The following is a 20,601-nucleotide window of genomic DNA, read 5'->3' on the forward strand; positions in this document are numbered from 1 at the left end:
CTTCCCCCCTTTCCCCCCACTCCCTACTTCTCCCCCATCCCCCGCACTTCCCTCCCTTCGGCTTCCCCAGGATTTGAGTGTTCCTCTGCTTGTTAGCGTCTCCAGCAGGTCCCAGGGAAGGAAAGCAAAGATTGATCAAAGTTAGGTATTTGTTTTCAGGCCTTGTATACTTTCTACAAGACAAGGTGAAACTCTAAGAGTAACCAGTTAACCTTCCTTTGAGAGTTTTGTTTTGTAGGGTTATAGAAAAAAAAAATTATTAGTGGTACATGCCCACATGTACCTCTAATAATCCCCCTCACAGATCTGGATAAAATATGAGTTTTCTCTAAAAAAGAAAGCCAATTTAACCTTTGTTTAGAATCAGATTAACACATTTGGGGAAGGAGACCATCAGGAAAGTAAATTCTGATGAAAAATCGGGGGCAAAGAGGGAAAGGTTTTTAAAGAACCAGTGCTCAGGGTCCAGACAGGTAGCACTGATGAGCAAAGGGGTGAGTGCAAGAAAGGGGGGATGGGATGCCTGCGGTGCCTGCAGAGCCCACACCACCCAGGGAAAGGCGATCATCTCCAGAGACACCTGCAGTCTTGGGCTGGCTAAACCAACCCTTCTGCAGGCTGGATTAGGCCCTTAGACTGTATCTATGGGACCTCTGTGTTACAGCAATAGTTTCCAAACCTTTGAGGATGGGGACCACTTTTCAAAGTAAAAAATCTGAGATTTCCCAATATAGTCATTTCATATCCATTGATTAAGAAAATTTACTGGGCATGGTGGCTTACAGCTGTAATCCCAGCACTTTGGAAGGCCAAGGTGGGTGGATCACTTGACACCAGGAGTTCAAGACCAGCCAGGTCAACATGGTGAAACCTCGTCTCCACTAAATAAACAAAAATTAGACAGACGTGGTGGTGTCTGTAATCCCAGTTACTCTTGAGGCTGAGGCATGAGAATCACTTGAACCTGGGAAGTGGAGGTTGCAGTGAACCGAGATTGTGCCACTGTACTCCAGCCTGGGCAACAGAGCGAGACTCCATAAAAAAAAACAAAAAAAAAGAAAAGAAAATTCGTAAGAACAAAAAGTTTCGATGCATTATTGTAATGTGTGAAAATGAATTTCATGATACCCACTGAGCCAGGTGCTGCAAACATGAGATTAAAGATAGAATATCCCCTCCCCTGGTCTAACAGGTGAAGTAACCAAGCAAAGAGGTGATCAACAAAGATTCTTGGTTGATATAAAAAAAGTGAGACATGGTGCTGTGTGGTCACATAGGAAGGGCGTCTAGCTAAATCTTGGCAGAGTTCAGCAACAACTTCTCCAAAGATGTGGCAACTTAGCACATCTTTGTGACTAAGGTATAAGTGGCATTTGGCCAGAACTTGGCATATGTGGGGGTATTTTAAGGAAGAGAGAACAGCATATGCAAAGGTTCTGTGGTGAGACGACAGGTTTCCTTCCAGAAAATGAGCAGATCTGTACTCAGTACAGCTAGAATAGAGTGAGGAGAAAGAGAGAGAGAGAGAAAGAGAGAGAGAGAGGAGGAGAGAGAGAGTTAAATCTAGAAAGCAATGCAAAGGACAATCATTGAGCAATCTATATGTGTTATTCTCATGGCATATTTACATAGCTCTAAATTAAGGATTACATGACTATATAAATCTTAGCGAGCTGGCAAGAATTCCAAGGCTCCCTTAGGTTGGAACTTCACACTTTGGAAGCAAAATGCACAGCAAAAAGAGCCATGTAGCTCAGTACTATAATAGTTGGTCAGGGTTGCCATAACAAAGGACCACCAACTGAGTGGCTTACACAATAGAAATTTAGTGTTTCACGGTTCTAGAGGTTAGAAGTCTGAGTCAAGGTATTAGCAGAGTTGGCTCCTTCTGAGTGTAGTGAAGGAAATATCTGTTCCAAGGTTCTCTTCTTGACTTGTTGATAGTTGTCTTCATGTTTACATTGGTGTTCTGAACTCTGTATATGTTTCTGCTTCTAATTTTTATAAGGACACAAGTCATATTGGATTAGGGCCAATCTTAATGATTTCATTTTAACTTGATGACCTCTACAAAAACCCTATATCCAAAATAAGGTGATATGCTGAGGTACTGGGGGTTAAGACTTCAACATGGGAATTTTGCGAGAATCAATTCAACTCGTAAGACCCAGGTTAAGTTGCTCAAAGAGGGCTGGGGGACCCAGAGCATTTGGTAAGCTATCAGAGGTTCTTGGGTACCTGGAGGGCAGCAGGATGAGGACACACAGCAAAGGAGGAGGAGAGGAGCAAAGGGGCTACAGAGTCCAGACTTGGCTCTTTTCCTACTCTTGCTTTGATTTGGCCCAACTCCACGGTCCTTGAAAGGCAGGCTGTACCCAACCACAGGGAGTAATCATTGCTTTTTACAGATAAGGAAGAGGTTGAAGTCACTTCCTTTCTCTGCCTTTGCGCCGTCTAACAACCATCTTGCTAACAAAGCAGATCTCCAAATAAATTCCTCCCTCTTGTCATGGGAAAGCCTAGTCCAGACTCAATTTTGACTTTGGATCTTTGACGAGATTCACCTAATTAGAGTATTTCTCACAAGGGATGTGGTCTTTACTTCCTTGCCTCCCCGAACAAATAGTCTCCTTCCTTGGGGCTCAGCCTAACTTAGGCTGTCATAAGTTTGTACTGTCAAAAAGATCCCTTAGAAATAGCCACCTATCCATTCAATGTGGGCAAAAACAAATCAAATGAAACAAACACAAAGAAGGCAGATTCCAGTTCTGTATGTGGAGCTCCTCAAGAGAGGACAGTTCATAAAAATCAAACTACTTGAGGTGGATTTTGATATTTATTTTTTAGGGCTTGCTTAGGCACAACAGAATCAACATTTCTCTGTGCCTCTGTGGGCAGCATCTTATTAATTGTCCTGAGGAGTTCTCTGGAAAATGTCTGTTGATTTGAACCCTCCTATTATTTTTATTTAATTTCCAGATGTGCTCTGATGTTCTTTGGAAAATAAGCCCTCATGATTAATATCCCCAGCAATGTTCAATCAGTAAAGATTCTGGGACTATATGTGATATTTCTCCTTGTTCTGAGGGTCTACTTAATCTCTCCTCTCCCCACCTCCAACAAGAAATGGTAGTTCATTGTACCAGGTAAGAGAGGAGAATGCAAGGTTTTAAAAAATGATAGAATGGTAACTTTCTGAAAAGCAAGTGAGGTGGGATGGGTTTTCCTTTCCTTTCCTGGCGACTACTCATGATGGAGGTAAGACGAGATAAGAGGTACTTTGCAAATAGAACTCAAGGCTGGGGAGGAGTCATCATTCTTTTAGAATAACGAGGTAAAGGACAAATGCTAACTGGAGGTGAATTTTCCCAGTGATAAAAGCATGATTAAATTTTAGAGATTTCCCTTTGAGGCCAAAATTGCCTGGGAGTAGCTTGAAACCATAAGCAGGAAACTTGAAAATTGGTTTTCCAGCTTCCTGTCTGGCTCTCAACATACAATTCTATGTAAGAACGACTCTGTGAGCCTACTGCAAGGGAAGAATACTGTCAACCGAAAGTCATTCTCATCCTTATAATGTCATGAGCCATTGAGGTGGAGATTGTACTACTTGAAAGATAAAGTAGAAGAATCAGTGGCAACACTAGCAAGGACTTACTACATGCTAGGCATTATACGCATCGTTCTATTTAATTATCTTAATAACCTTGAAATGTAGCCTTAGAAAGGTAAAGAAATTTGTATAAAGTCTCTCAGTTAGTGACTAGATGATCTGAGATTGAACTCCAAATCTGTTTGACATCAAAACTGAAGGCACTGGCACTACATTACATTAGTGTGGAATGTTTGCTGAATGCTTAGTCCTGATCATGGGAAATGAATTATGGAACTTTTAAATTCATATGCAGGCAACTTTTTGCTATTCACAGAAGCTATGTTCTATAAAGTTATCATGAACGCTGAATTAGTGAATACTGAACCACTGCTCCTACAGAAAAGACAGGGTTAAGTTCCTGCAAGATGCTGATCACATTTTTTTCTGCCAATCAGTGCATAACTTTGCTTTGTGTGTGTTTCTGTTTAAAGACACCTTATTTAATACATACTGTTGATTCATTAACATTGAACTCATGGCCAACACACCACTATAACTCATGCCTGAACATAGCTTATCTAATGCACATATTTTCTTCATAAAGTGCATCACAGCCTTCTTGCACTTAGGAATACCAGACATTTGGGGGCCATTTAGAACAGTAAAATCATCAATAAAAAACACAAAAATGCAAAAATTTTAGAATTACAAATACATTTTTGTGAGTAGGTAAATTTGTAATTACAGAATCTATAATATAAATAATGAGGTTTGGTGGCTTACTGACATAGTTATTAAGCTAGTCTAGGAAAAAAAAGTCCCACATTTTAGAGGAAAAAGGAAACATTGCTCTTTCAGCCTGAATGATTGAATGCAAAAACCAGATAATTGGTAAATACATGTTTTTTTAGGTTTTGCTCATTTAAATTATCTGGATTCAAAGATGCAGTTTTGGTTTATGGCATTGTTCCACACAGAAGAGGGTTTTTACCAAAAGCATTTACCTTTGAAGTTTTAAAATTTCCTTTTTAATTAAGTTCTTACTAAAATTTTCACCTCCCTTGAGAACAGTTCATTAAACAAACAATTCTATTAGCCCATTATTTAATTTTATTTTTAATTATTTTATCACTTCTCCCAAATGACCTAGACACTTGCTCTGCCCATTTCTGTCAAGAGCAGAATCACCAGCCCTGTCAACTCTCTCCGCACCTTGGGTGGAACACAGATCTCTGAAATCTCATGGAGACCAGCAGACCCAATCTTTTGAAATAATGGAGACCAGAGAAATTAAGTGCAGAATATTTGGTTAACTACTTACCGAACACACACAGTCCCTTTCAGAAAACTCTATGAAACATGGAAATCAAGATGCTGAAAACTCAGAGAAGGTATTTACTAAATTTTTCCTTCTCCATATTTTGTCTTTATAACTGGTGACTGGTACTTGAACATAATGGTGAAGTAACTATGGAGAAGGATGTTTTTTGGAAAGGCTTGCCTTTCTTCGACTGACATGGGTGGAGGAACACAATCTTATTTCTGCCTTAAGGCTAATGACAATCTTTTGATCCAGCATTCAAGGTTTTCCATGATTTAGATGGTTTTTCATGATTCCCAGTTTTTCTTCCACTCTTATCTTCCACCACTGCCTCATTCAGAATCTCTTTGCCAGCCAAGTGTGTATTTGAAATAGATGAAGAATAAGGCAAGAACCATAACCTTTAGGAGTTTAGGGTTTAGTTAAGAAAATAAGACTAACATCCTTAAAAATGAATGATGTAAGGGGGTTATGTAATGAAGGTTCATTAATGTGGCATAGACTGTAGAGTTTATACAAATTTGAGAGAGAGAATGGATTAGTCAGAGAAAGCATTTTGAGCTCAAGATGGTTCTTGAAGAATGGGGAGAATTTCCGTATATCTGGGGGAAGAAAGGAGGAGAAGAGGAGAGAAGGAAGCAGCTAGGTGAGGGAAATCAAAACAGTGAATTGTTGCAAATAGGAATGCACATAGTGTTGGTGGGACCATAAACAAACCAACATGAATGGCAAAGGCAGGTCATGTTGAAGATCAGGAGGAAACACATTTGGAGGCACAGAAAGGAATTGAATTGAGGTAAGCAACTTAAAAACAGGCAGACGCACTGAAATTTGGTGGAGTATAAAATAACCATTGAAGACTTTTCAGAAAACATGTGGATAAACCATCTGTCACTAAACTACAGATGACTGAAATATACATCTACTGATTTGTTTTTTTACTATGCATATTGGAGTTTCTGTTCAGCATTTGTCCAGCTTTCAACAAATCTTTATTGAATACCTATTTTATGCTGGACAATATGGAAAGTGATAGCTCTACAGAGCAGGCAAGATCAAAATGGTTTCAATACTCCTGGATCTTATATTCCAGAAGTATTCATTTTCATTATGTTCCTGCCTTTTGGCCCAGATAACTATATCTCAGATGGAAAAGTTTTCAGTAGAAGTGATGTCTTCACCCTTTGGGGTTTGTAAGTTTCTTTTGTTTAACTTAGCCTTCTGGGAAGTTGATACCTGAAGACACAGCACTGTAATCCAGGAGAAGCCTTCTCCGACTGCTCTAAATTGGTCAGGAGCCTCTCTGCAGTGCTCTTGACACCTTGTGCTTCTCCTTATTTCTAGACAGCATTTAGAAATAGCATAGTCTTGTCATGTCCACTTTTTTGGCATCTGCTATCTACTCCAACTAGATCATGAAGCAGGATGTCCTAATATCTCTATAGTACCAGTGAAGATGATCGATAAATGTCGGTTAAATGAAATTAATGAATGGAGTGGATGGATATGACTTTTCTTTACCTGAATATGTTTTTCTCTGGGGCAAGTTTTTGGTAGAGAAAGACAAGTCTAATGTAAGAGAGAAAGATAAGTTCCTTCTGTATCTTTATATATGCGGTAACATTTTTGAAATGTAACTGTGCTTGGCTTTTCTTGTAAGACTAATTGGAATGTGGTAACAGAGCTGGATATCTTATTTTAAGGTGATTTAAAAATGACGGATCCCATACATTTTTTCATTTCCTTAACAGCTGCAATGTTAGCCTACTCTATAAATCACAACAGTTTGCTCTATCTTAATGCCATAGGTATTTCAGTAATATAGACTGTTCAATAAATTATTGGGTAGTTATTAGAACGAGGTAAATTTGACTTAACATCTTAATTTGACTTAGGCATCTTCCTGGAACCTTCCTGCTCTGAGGTTTGGATGAAAAACACTTTGGATATCACCGTGAGACTTGCTACTTCCGATTCATTGTCTAGTATTCTCCTTGGCAGCTTTGCAAAACAAATCTTGGAAAGCGCCTAGAGAAAGCCATTCTTTTTAGAAAACTTGGAGTCTTTTGAATGCGCTCTGGATGCCAATGACAGTGAATGAAAGTGTTTGTCCTGTTTGTATATTTGCCTGCTGCTTTGCTCATTCACTCGTTATTCATTTTTTTCCAATGGATTATTTATTTATTCAATTTTCAAAACTTAGCAAATAGCCTAGATTTCAAAGTATCCTTGTACCCTACTGTTAAGGGAATGTGTCAGCCAAACTCTAGGTGGCGCTCCACATCGAACTTGGGAGGCAGGGGAAGAAGCGTGGCAGTGGAGCTCTCAGGATGGCGTCAGAACCACAGAACACCCAGGCTGATCCCGAGACGAGGGAGGGAGCTTCCCGTGTGGGGGTGGAGGGTGGGGCAGAGCAGGATGTGTGCTTGGGTTTCACTTGGAAAAAACATACATCATATTGCAATATAATTTACTTTGAGATTTCAATTTGGAAAATGGCATGGAAATAATCCAGCTTGAACATCGTCCTCCTCACCTCCTGGACTAGGTCGAGGGCCCCTTATATTTCTTCATGGCAATTGTGTCACAGTTGTAACTGTTAAAGTATTCGTTTAATTATTTGTTTAATATCCGCCCTCCTGGCTGCGTGGCTCATAGCTATTTGCCTGCTGCCTATCACAACACCTAGCAAGTGATAGACGGTCAATAAATACTTGTTTTGTTTGCTTATTTGGCTGCTGCTCCATTCATTTGCTTCACTGGGTTATTCATTTTTTCATTCCTTCCTCTCCACCCTTCCCTTCCTGCTCCACCCTACCCTTATCTTCCACCCCCTACTCCATCTCTCCCAATCCTCCCAGCCCTCCTATCTACCCCATTCCCCACCTAGTCCCACCCTCATTTATCATAAGTTTTAAAAGTTAAGAAACCTAAAGTGGCCGTGGTGGGGTGGGGCAGAAACTAAATGTATGAAAGCAATCTTTAAATAGTCAGTTTCTCAGAATCCAGAGAAAGGGTATTAAAAGGTAAGAAAACAACAGTTTTGCCAATGCAAAAGGGAAAGCGTGGCCCCCTCAGTGGTCATTTCCCCATGCACTATGGGTTTCCTAAGCAGGTGTTGCACCTCCTGGGTTTTGGCAACTGGATGCGGAAGACCGGCAGGACTCTTTCCTCTGAATGGTCTGGACTGGGGACAATTGGCTGGAATCACAAGTGGCTTCTTTGCTCACTCCAGCGGTACTTCAGTTTTCATAAATGGCCGGTTCCTGGAGCTGTAAGGTTCCAGCACATCGGGGATTTCCCTTCGTTAGATCCTGACCCACAGAGCTGTGTCCCAGGCCAAAACTGTTGTGTTCATCTCTTAAAAGGCTTTCAAAGAAGGGAAGGAGGGAGGGAAGGGAAGGGAGGGAGGGAGGAAGGAAAGAAGGTGGGAAGGAAGAAAGGAAAAACTTTGGAAAATATCAGTTGTTATTCACAGACACCAAACTTGCCATTTTTAAAAACACATTTTCAAGTTGCTGTGAATCGAAAAAAAAAAGTTATTGTGATATTGGCAGTCAGCTCTCTACCGAAATGATGTGAGTGGAAAGACAAGAGTTTGGAAGAATGCGTCCCCCAAAATTCTTACATTGTTACCAACCACAGAAACAAAACATAGTGCTGGAAAGGAATTTCAAGTCATAGATGCCAAACCCCTGATTGTGTAGATAAAAATAATGAGGCTCTGAGGTGAGTGACTTGCTCAAAGCCACTCAATTGAGGAGTTAGAGCCAAAACTCATGACTTCTGGCCAATTCTGGGCCCTTGCCACTCCACAAGCTGCAGTTTTTCTGTTTTAGCTAAAATGAGTTTCAAACAGCCCATCCACCATAAACGTATTTCCTCAACTTTCAGTCTCTTGTGTAAGGCGTTACAGGGGACCCAGCTTCTAATGTTGAAGGAAAAATACTGCATCTTTTTAAAAATGGTCAAAAGGAAAGGAAACTTGTAGGCATGTAAATGTCACATCACCCTGTAAGTAGGAACCCATCATTATTGTGTGGGTAAGAAGGAAATAATTAAAGAAACCAATTCCAGTTAATTCCACATGTAGTGTAGGCCTTTGAAAAGAGTCCAAAATATTTTTCAAACATTCTCACATACACTGAACACATCTGTCCTATGTAACCTGAAAATGATTTACCCTTGTGAAATCATTTGCGTAAACCTGCCAACCTTATGAATGATTTTGTTTGTCTACTGTCTCAAAATAATTGATCTTACATACATTAAGCTAATTAAAATAGCCAGGTCCTTTCTTTGCAGAAAATCCACAAGCCCTCTTTCAATTATGCTTCTGAGGTCAGGAAAGCAATTCTTATGGAAAAGTAGTCTAGAATTTGCTTCAATCTATTAAGATAAAACATAAGAATGTATTTTTGATGCATTGATAAAAAATTCACCAAAATATTTGGTAGTTTTAGTCAGTCTCCAACTTACTAAAGGGTCATATTCCAAAAGTTAGTGGATAAATGAGTTGTCTGGAATTTGGAGTGTATTTTCCCATAAAAACAATGCTACGCATAGGAGTTAGTTCCCAGGCCTTCATTTAAGTGCTATTTAACCCATAGTGTAGCAGCCTATTGTGGACTTCAAAATTATTATTTTAATTTTGTTATTATTAGTTACCTGGCTCAAAAGTAACTGATTGATTTAGAGACTGTTTTAGATGCTGACATCAGGAAAACCCGTTTCAATTATAGATACTTGAGATAGCAGTTGGAGACTTTTATGTCATTTCTGTAGAAGGTTTTGAGGTACTTTGGAAACTCTAAAAATAGATACTTAATTTCATCTGCTTACTTATGACTAAAGGGGGAAACAGAGAGAAAAGCCTTGGCCCATGTTCAACTTCCACCACTATGAGGAAAATAAGGCAAGAAATGGGAAAAAAGGAAAAGAGAAAAGAAGTTAAAATTGTGTGCATGTATGTGCATGCAGAAATTAACTTAGCAGTGAACAATGAGGAAATGAGGAAACTGAGGCACACACAAGAAAGGAGATAGGAAGAGATATTGCTCTGAGACTTATTTGTGTTGTTCACAAAGTGGTAGTGATGACCTCTAGAAAGTTCAGAAGAGAAAAGGAAAGTTTTAGCAGGTACTCTGTGAACTTATGTTTAGGATATGTAATAAACATAGGTTGTTACTTAGGGACATGAGTTACCTGATTTAAGAATTAGACTCTCAGTTTGAATCCATACACATCTATGGAAGACCTAGTGTTTCGAGAGCTGGGATATAGGACTAACTGCAAAAATTATCTGGCAATTACCCTTTACCGTGCAGAGATAATAATAGCTAGCATTTATGACTCATTGTAACTCATTTAATCTTCACAATGACTCTATAAATTAGGCATTAGTATTATTATTATTATCCCATTGTGTAGATGAGGAAACTAAGACACAGAAAGGATATGTAATTTGTCCGAAGTCACATGGCTACTAAGTGTTGGCGCCACCATGTGAACCCAGGTAGTGTGGGGATAGAACTTGGGCTCATAACAGCCATGCTATACTCTGCCCTAACATTCTCTGGTCAACATTCTTATCTCTTGTCAGCAATCACTCATACCCTGACTCCATCTGGGATTTGGAATGCACTTGGGGAAGTGGCTGCGCATGGAGACTAGAAATGGAAGAGGCATCCAAGGTCATGCCCTTCAGGCTCTCTTCAAATTCTACAGCTACTGTAAAGAGAGTTGCATTCCCACAGAGAACATGTCAGGCTGGAGGAAAATTATGACAAAAGGTCTCCCCAAAGGCCTCTGAAACTTGGATCTTATCTCGTTCCACAAGGTAAAGGCCAGTTTCCTAAATCAAAGAATGAAACAAAGTACATCTTTTTCAAGCGTTGTTTTGACATCACTCCCTTTTATACAACTGGACAGACACTCCCATTGTCTCTTTAAATAATTTTTAAACACTCCTGAACTTTGGCTTGGAGACCCTCATTTGAAATGATTTTACCACTCTAGACATACTAGCTCATATTTTTTAACTTCAACCTGGCAAAAGTTAATATCCCTCATAAAACTCTACCCACTCTCTTCTCTAAGTATCACATAAACCATTCTTCCTGATTATACATGCCCCATCTTGAGCCATATCCATTACTCTGTCAACTTTCCCTGGAGGTTAATCTGCTAGTGAGAATTTAAGTGGGCTCCTGCGGTGGAGTATTCTACAGTGGATGGAACTTGGATTCTGAAGTCAGTCAGTTCTGGTTCAAATCCCAGTTATTCCATTTACTAGCTGTATCATGTTGGGCAAGCTATGTAACCTCCCTAAATCACTGTTTCCTCACCTAGAATGTGAATACAATATTAATAGTACTGGTATAACAGTTGCTCTGAGAACTAAATAAGATATTGCATATGAAGAACTTAGTTCAGAGTAAACACTTTATAAAATTCAACTAATGTTAGTCCCCATGATTACAATACTTTTGGAGCACAGAATAATCAGAGATACGTACAAAGATGGTTGTGAAGAGATGTTTATATACCATTTTCATTAAAGTAAAAAGAAACAATTTATGCCCAGCCATGGTTGACTATGCCACCAATTAAAAGTCATGTTCTGAATGTTGGGAAATATCAAGATTGTATTAGTGAGTATTAAAAAAAAATAAATCCTGCAGAGCAGCATATTTGGGAGGGAATGTATATGCATAGAAAAGGGATTTGAAGAACCTATATCAAAAAGTAGATTATAATTATCTCAACAGAAGAAAGGTATATGGAGTATAGATGGGTACTGGGATTATGAAGATTTTAAAAATGTTTTGTATTTTTCTGTGCATCCTAAATTTTGTACCTTTTATAATTAGGAAAATTACATGCTGTTGAAAAATACTGGATAAAGTTTAGCCTTCTCAGATGATCTCCTTCTGGCTCCAATTAATTCAGACCTCCAGCTTGTCCACTTCCTTTATTTCCTTTTTCACTCTCTACAGATTTATGTTTCCTCTGCACAGCTGCAGTTGGTTTCAAATATTTGGCAGAGACTGTAGTTGGTGTTTAGATATATTTATGTGGGTTCTCTCTCCCTCATCAGACTGCATTTCCACGAGAGTATCTTCCCTATATTTTCTCTGTAATTGTGCATAGTGGCTTGGAAGCTCTTCCTCCCAAAAGTTAACTGATTGAGGTCATTGTAAACAATGCAAAAAGAAAAACTTGCTTAACTTGTTTCATTATTAACATTAATTGGGAGCTAAGGTTCTCATGTTAGGAATGGAGGGGCTTATAGACTGGTTGGGAATTAGGCCCTGTGCCTGAGGCGATGCTTTGTGTTTACGCAGCTATTTCATTTCCTCCTGGAACATAGGAATACCAAGGCCTCTTGCCCTGAGGAAGGGTTACATGACTGGTTCTGACAAGCAAAATGGAAGCAGATGTGTGCACCACTTCCAGGCCCCAAATCGTTTTACATATTCCTCTATCAATTCTTGCTTCCCCTGCCGTCTGCTGGCTGGATAGTGCCAGGTTGAACTTGAAGCCACAATATGGTAGAGCCACAAGATGGAAAGAACCTGGGTCCCTGAGTTTCTGTTTAGAGAGGAACCACTCAAGAGAATTAGCTGAAGAGAAACATCTGAAATGAACAGGGTCAGTGAGAAAGATAAGACTCTTATTACATAAAGGCATTGAGATTTAAGATCTATTTATTCTTACAGTAACCCTATCCCAACTAACAACAGAAAATTATACAAATGGTAAAAGAATTCAAAATAACATATTTTAAGTGTCAAACAAATAGAATATAATTTTTTTAATTTGCCTAATATTTTACTGTTCTCCCAAACCATTTGCTTCCCTACCTTATTCAGTTCTCTAAGAAACCTTGATGAGTCTATCTTTGTGTCACAATTTAAGAAACTGGCCTTAGAGTTGTCACATTGTTTGACCTAAGCTAGAACCAAGATTTTCTGACTCCAAATACTATACTCTTTGCCCTAGGCATAAATATTATAAGAGTGACTAATGACTAAATTATTTATAGAAAAGATGTTTTGCCTAAATTGTCCAGGGAGTATTTTTTTGAACATTGGTTTCACCAGCAGCTAATAAATGTCCCAAGAAATAGAGTTCCAAGGCCAAATGACTTTGGGAAACACTGGGTTAAACAAATGTGACCAGGAGTTTTCTACTCACTGCCAAGTTCTCAGAGCCTTTAACTTAAAATTTGGAGGCTCGTAGGGAACCTACGCAGCATATCCCATACATCTGACCACAGAATGCTTTGATGATGGAGCCATTGTCAGGAGCAGAGTATGCTGAAACATGCCAGAGAAAGGTTTTCTAGATAACAGCTCTCGTTCTCCATTGCACCCTGGTTCCACTTTAGTTTATTCACTTCTTAGAGTCCATTTCTCAGCTAATGTTGGGAACAACAAAATTCTCTAATAAGCTCATGTAACCAAGATCAAATGAGACTTCCAGGAGATTTTTTTTTTTTTTTTTTTTTAAGACAGAGTCTCTGCCCTGTCACCCAGGCTGCAGTGCAGTGGCATGATCTTGGTTCACTGCAACCTCTGCCTCCCGAGTTCACACCATTCTCCCACCTCAGCCTCCCGAGTAGCTGGGATTACAAGCACATGCCACCATAGTCAGCTAATTTTTTGTATTTTTAGTAGAGACAGGGTTTCACCATGTTGGCCATGATGGTCTCGATCTCTTGACCTCATGATCTGCCCACCTCAGCCTCCCAAAGTGCTAGGATTACAGGCACGTGTTAGCCACCGTGCCCGGCCCCAGGAGCTTTTTTTTTAGTTGCATTTATTTTTGAACTTATCCTAAATAAGAACAGGACACATTCATTGCACCTGGAAGGTAGAAAACATAAATAGAAGAAAGAGAGGTGCAAAACAACCCACTTCTATTCAACCCACCGGCAATGTCAACCTGTGACATTTACTACCACAGGGAGCTGCTGAGGCAGGGTAGAGTTGGATTTGAGGAAAGATTAGATAATTTTATGAGCGTGACTAAAATTTAAAGCTATGTGAGCTAGAACAAAAAAGATACAAGGAAATGAAGTCTCATGTTCCAGGATGTAAATTGATCACATGTGGAAGGAGGGGCAAAAAGGAATTCCCACCTCGCAATCCAGCGTGGGATATTACACAATGGGCCAGGTGCAATAGGCTTGACTTTCCCTCTTTATTTTCCTTTTCCTTTTCTCTGGTACATCTGATTCTGGCTAAACAGGAGGTGGGGATATTAGCCCTGACGAATAGCGATTTGATTCCACAGGGCAACTCCTATTGAAAACCAAGATAACACAAATATTTTCAATTCTTCAAGTTGAACCTAGACTAAGTATTTTGTTTTGTGGGTGATCCCTCTGTTCTTTTATTAAGAGAAGATCATTTTATGAGAGCTAAGAATATTTGCATTCCTAGCATTTAAAATTCTCAACACACACATTGTTCAAGCAAATAAAAAGAATAGAACAAGTAAAGTAAGATCATCTTAATTAGTTGAGACTCTTGAACAAGGATGAATCCAGTCTTGAAGTCCTGGCTATTTCAAAATACTCTTTTTACCTTAAACATACAAATAAAATGTGTTCCTGAGTTGCAGTATTCTGAGCTTGGTGATGATTGAAGGCCCTGGAAGAGGGGATGGCAGATTTTATTGGGCTGGGTGGGTTCTCAACCGCCATCTCTCCATGGGAAATTTCATAAAAATATTCATCTCTAATGGTTCAGTGAAAAGCATTCGGGCCCCAGGGAATCAACGGGAGCTAAGTTTTATAGAGTGAATCCCATCTGGGACTAGAAGAATTAAGAAACAGAACTATGGGAGACAGGCAACAAGAGGAATAGCAATACCAGCCCCATGGTACAAAAAGTTAATCTTTCATTGTATAACCAGTGCTATGATTTCCTGCATTAAGATTACAAAAGCAATCAGATCAGAGACTGTGGACTTTTTTCATTATAGGATTTTAGCTGACCCTTTCTTCAACTATGAATGCTTCGGTTGGGGGACAGTCCTAAATTCCAATATGAACACTAAATATCATTTGCTTCAGGAAGGATTTTTCCTGTTGGTACTCAGCAGTCTTTCTGAGCTTGTGGCAGTGGTTGTCTATACAACATTGACTACTCCATTCTCTTATCCCTTCCGCCCTAGCATAGCCCACTTCTCATGATAAAACTTTTGAGATGAGCTCTTGATCTGTTGCCCAGGCTGGAGTGCAGTAGCACAATCTCGGCTCACTGCAACCTCTGCCTCCCAGCTTCAAGTGATTCTCCCACCTCAGCCTCCCAAGTAACTGTGATTACAGGTGTGTGCCCCCCATGCCCAGATAATTTTTGTATTTTTAGTAGACACGGGTTTCACCATGTTGGCCAGGCTGGCCTTGAACTCCTGACCTCAAATCATTCTCCCGCCTCAGCCTCCCAAAGTGCTGGAATTACAGGCATGAACCACTGCACCGGGCCTATAAAACTTAAAATTCCAAATAGGCATCTAGTTTTCCAGCCTTATCTTGCACCTAGAATTGGTTACGTGACTCAGTTCTGGCCATTTCTGGCTTGGAGGATGCTAGGAAATATTTTCCTTTTAGGATAAAAGGAGAGAAATGTGGGAGGAGAGTTGTGTTTTCTGTTTGTTTGTTTGTTTGTTTCCTTGCTTGCTTGTTTGTTTTTCTGGCTATCCCTTCTCTCTCTTTGACACACTGGGGAAAGTGTGATATTTCATACTGTGGCAATTATTTTGTGATCATGAGATGACAAACTTGAGAATCAAAGGCACCATGGCAGCATTGACAAGATGGAAGGGGACAAAAATCTTGAGTTTGTAATGACATCACTGAGCCACTACAACAACCCTGGGACCATGAGCCTGTTGATTTGTTGAAGTCACCTTTAGATGGATATTCTGTTACAACCCAAAGCCTTCTAACTGTTAAATACACCCAGTGAAAATGTGACTTATGTGTTCCAATAGAGCACAGAACCCCAAAGAAACACACAGCCTGTGACTTCTGGTCATATAGAATCACTGATATTCCCTGATGTAGACTGACATATTTCTCTTGGAAAAAATAGCGAACCAGGACTTCCTTGATGGTTGTCAGAGAATTCATTGGCTAATGTTGGCAGAGCCTAAGGCCATGAACATGCTCATCATTACTAAGGAGGCGGCAATCCTAAAGGTTGCAATTCAACATGAGAAAGAAAAGGAGGATTTTGCTCCAAATTCCACACAAGGTTTCTTTCCCTCTTGTTCTCATTTCCCACAATCTTACCCTTTTCTTTGTGTCTTACTTTGGCTTTGGAAAACCTCCTTAACATTTTCATTTTGCCAATTCTGATGTTACTTAATTCTTCAATATGGTAAAGCAATAAAAAGAAAGCTGGCTGATCATCTTAGAGCAGTGCCAAAAATGTATGTTTGGAATGTTAGGACTTTATTGAAAAATGCTTTATTGAATAAGCAGAAATTTTGTTAAGCTCCAAAGGAATCTAACTATCTCCCCTCCCCCACCACCACTGCCTAAATTTCATATCCTCTGATAACTAAGTACCTTCCCAGACTGGCATATCTTCTAGTCTGTATATCCTAAACTGCAAATTCAGTCCTATCGAGTGACTGGAAATGGTACAACTCAAAAGTCTAGGAAAAATTCTGCTCTATGGAAACACGTTCATTTTTAAAATTTCTTTATTTCAAAAGTTTCCATCCTAATTTTCCTTCTTGAAGAGTTTTCATTATACATGAGCAGGGAATTACAATGTGTGTCATATTTTATAACTTAGTTAATTTGAGGATACTTTTTTCTTTTACATCTGTTGGATTTTTTTAAAAAATTATTATACTTTAAGCTCTGGAATACATGTGCGGAATGTGCAAGTTTGTTACACAGCTACGCGTGTGCCATGGTGGTTTGCTGTGCCCTTCAACCTGACCATCCTGAGCTCAAAGCCCAGGATCAGAGCTGATGAGCAACCAAGGAATTCAGAGTTTAGTACTGAAAATAATGTTTAGGAAATTCTGTTGTTCTGGAGGACAAGAATTTAGCATTCATAGCTGAAATGCATAAGAGGAAAACAAGTCTGCCAGAAAAATGCTGTTTGCAGTGCTGTGAGGGTCTGCTCTAAATGGTGTTTCTTGTGGGAGGGACTTGGTCTGATGTGTGTTGTGTGTTTTGGTTTTTGGTTTTCGTCTGGAGGCTTTTTTGCTTTCGTTTCTCAGATCAGGGAAACGAGATTTGCCTGAAAATGAGCCAGAGTGGTTCTGCCTAGACTGATGTGCTTCTGGCAACCGGTGTGTACTGCTTGGTGACTTTCGGTTCAGGTGGTAATTTACCAAATGCCACTTTTTTTCTGTATGACACAGGCATAGCCAAACATAGTCACCACTCAGAATGTTGGGAAAGTTTCTTGTCCCCATCAAACAGAGGGAGCAACCCTTGGTAGTTCAACAATGAAGCCTCCATTAGCTGAGAAGTCTAACTGTGATTTATCATTCCCTACCTATAAAGATTGTAAACAAATCAGGAAGCTTTCTGAGTCTCTTAGTCCTCTACTTTCAAGTAGAAGTGGTAAGAATGCCAACCTTCCCTCACAACATTGTAAGAAGGAATGATTATTTGAATTGATTGTAAAAAGATGCTCTGCAGTATTCATCATTAGGGAATTGCAAATTAAAACAACAAGGAGATATGGCTACATACCTATTAGGATGGTTAATATCCAAAACACGGACAGTACCAAATGGTAGAGCAACAGGAACCCTCCTTCGTTGCTGGTGAAAACGTAAAATGGTTCGGCCACTTTGGAAAACAGTTTGGCAGTTTCTTACGAAACTAAACACACTTTTATCATATTGTTCTGCAATCATTCTTGATATTTTCCCAAATGAGTTGAAAACTTAGGTCCACACAAAAACCTGTGCACAAAAGTTTATAGCAGCTTTATTCATCATTGCCAAAACTTAGAAGCCACCAGGGTGTCCTTCAATAGGTGAATGGATAAATAAACTGTAGTATATTCATACAGTGAAATAGTATTGAGCACCTGAAAAAGAAAAAGAGCTATTAAGCCACAAAAAAGACATGGAGGAAGCATAAAGGCATATTACTAAGTGCAAGAAGCTAATTTGAAAAGGCTACAGACTCTGTGATTCCAATTATAAGACATTCTGGAAGAGGTAAAATTATGCAGACAGTAAAAAGATCAGTGTTTGCCAGGGTTTTGGGAAGATGGAAGGAGGGATTAATAGATGGAACACAGGATTTTTAAGCCAATGAAACTATACTGAATGACACTGTAAGGGTAGCTACATGTCATTATAGATCTGTTAAAGCCCACAGACTATACAACACAAAGAGTGAACCATATGTAAACTGTGAGCTTTGGTCACAAAGAGCGAACTGTAATGTAAACTATGGACTTTGGTTGAAGATGAGGCATCAATATTACTTCATCAGTTGTAACAAAACATAGTGTGACATATTGGTGGTGGAAAGGGCTGGGTGTGTGTTGGGGGATGGGTTATGTGGAAACTGTACTTTCTGCTCAATTTTACTGTGAGCCTAAAACATGTAGAAAATGAAATGTATTAATTAAACGTAGATTTTAAAATCTAAATAAAAGTTATGAAGCAGAAAGTGAATATAATCATATAATTATGTAAATCAACACAAATAATTGTTGAATGCATGCTTTGGGATTAAATTCAGTTGTCCACAACATGAAAAACAACAACAAATGTTGTTTAGACAAGAAAGCAGAATATGTTTCTCATGTATGCAAAATAAGCCTAGAAGTAGGCAGTCTGGAGCTGGAACAGTGACTCCACAGAGACTTTGTGGACTAAGGCTTCTGGCTTTGCTGAGACTCCCATCTCAGCATCTGACTCCCATCTCTTGGTCTGGTATAATTGCCAGAACTCCAGCCATTACATCTGCATTCTAAACAGCAGAGAACAAGGAAGGAGGAAATACCGGCATGCCTCCTCCCTTAAATGCAGACTTACAGGAAGTTTCATATTATATTTCTGCTTTTATCTTATTGGTCTGGAACTTAGACAACTTGTCACATCTACCTGTGAAGGAGTCTAACAATTTTTTACCTATTGAATTTACACAAAATTTAAAAAATCTGCAGAGAGGTCCAGCTACAAATCAGGGCTCGATTTCTAAATAAATAGAAGGAAAGGGATGTTGGAGTAGGCAGCTAGCCATTTGGGACTTTGAGCAACTGTTGCTATGTTAAAAATACAGTGCTAGAGACAGAGGATGCAAAAAGACGTTAGATCAATAGGAGAAATAAACATGCAAGCACGCGGCTATTATATATGCTGGCAATTTGTTAATGACACAAGGATTTCAAAAGAGGATGTGAGTATGCCCAGTTGGGATTGAGCAGAGAAACCCTCCTAGAGGGAAGGATATTTTACAAAGACCTAGAAGGATGAAGAGAATTTGAAAAGTAGGAAGTGGTGGAAAAGAAGCCAAACTTGGCATAGGAAATGGCATGAAAGAAAGCAAGTTGTTGTTTGATAAAGAGGGCTATGCCTGTTATTGGTGCATTTTATAGTCTGCACAGATACAGAAAGTGCCTAGGCAGGAAGAAGTTTATGTCTGTAGTTTGGACATGTACCCTAATGACATCAGTTTCTCTCTTCACAATCTGTCCATCATTCCCATGGGTGGGAGGTGAGGAAGAATTCCATTCAACAACACACACTTAGAGTATCTCAGGCAAAGAGACTTTTTTCTTTTGTATTTATGATAAAACACCCAAATATGTATCCAAGTGGGATTACCAGCCTGGGTTGGATCCAAGAGACTTTGGTTACTAGAACTATTTCTCATCATAAATCCCCAAACAAGTTGAGTTTTTCACTTCCTCTCCTAATCTGCCATGGAGCACAGCCGAGTTGCTTGAAGTCATCTACTTCTTGGCAGTGGCTACAATTCCAAGATGATGGAATGATTCTTTTCCATATACATCATTATTATTTCTAGTATAAATATTTATCAAGCACTCACTGTGCAATAGAGAAGAGCTCCTGCTTGGTGGTCTTTCCAGCTGAACAAAACAAACATGAGGAGAGGTCGAGGGAAGAGGTGGGAAGAGAACCTCAGCTGGTGGGAAACAATAGGAATTGCTTCCCCACCCCACCTCCTTTTATTCATGTTGGATGTTATTTGGACTTGACTGCCATATTTCAGATACGTAAAATGTGTTTTTATTTGTTTAACATATGCTTTATAGGGCTTACCATGTGTGCTGCACTGTTTCTAAGCTCTTTACAAATACTAACACATTCAATCCTCATAGAATCCTGTGAAATAAGTTGTTTTATTATCTCCATTTGCAGATGAGGAATAATTTGCCCAAGGTCACTCACTGGGCACAATGACTCTAGAGCAACACTGTCCAGTAGAACTTTCTCTGATGTCAGAAGTGTTCCATATTTGCGCTGCCCAATAGGGTAACCACTGGACATGTGTAGTTGTTGAGCACTTGAAATGTGGCTTACATGACTGAGAAACTGAACTTCTGAAAGTTCAGAAGGCCGCCCTTCTAGGCTTCCCAAAGTGCTGACATTACAGGCCTGAGCCTGGGCTCATACAAACCTGGGCATACAAACCCAAGCTGCCTTTCTCTCCTTTCCT

At 39.5% G+C, this 20,601-nt stretch overlaps 1 long non-coding RNA gene across 1 annotated transcript in view; it reads right to left on the reverse strand.

Moving 5' to 3' along the window:
* The window catches only part of LOC105537088, a 135,487-nt gene that overhangs the window by 89,027 nt on the left and 25,859 nt on the right, over nucleotides 1-20,601 (reverse strand). Inside the window, exon 2 of the long non-coding RNA XR_001005669.1 lies at nucleotides 17,650-17,748. This is a non-coding gene — a long non-coding RNA (uncharacterized LOC105537088). The remainder of the gene's footprint in view (nucleotides 1-17,649; nucleotides 17,749-20,601) is intronic.

Source organism: Mandrillus leucophaeus, unplaced genomic scaffold, assembly GCF_000951045.1.
Source record: "Mandrillus leucophaeus isolate KB7577 unplaced genomic scaffold, Mleu.le_1.0 Scaffold169, whole genome shotgun sequence".
In the NCBI taxonomy this organism is placed as follows: domain Eukaryota; kingdom Metazoa; phylum Chordata; class Mammalia; order Primates; family Cercopithecidae; genus Mandrillus; species Mandrillus leucophaeus.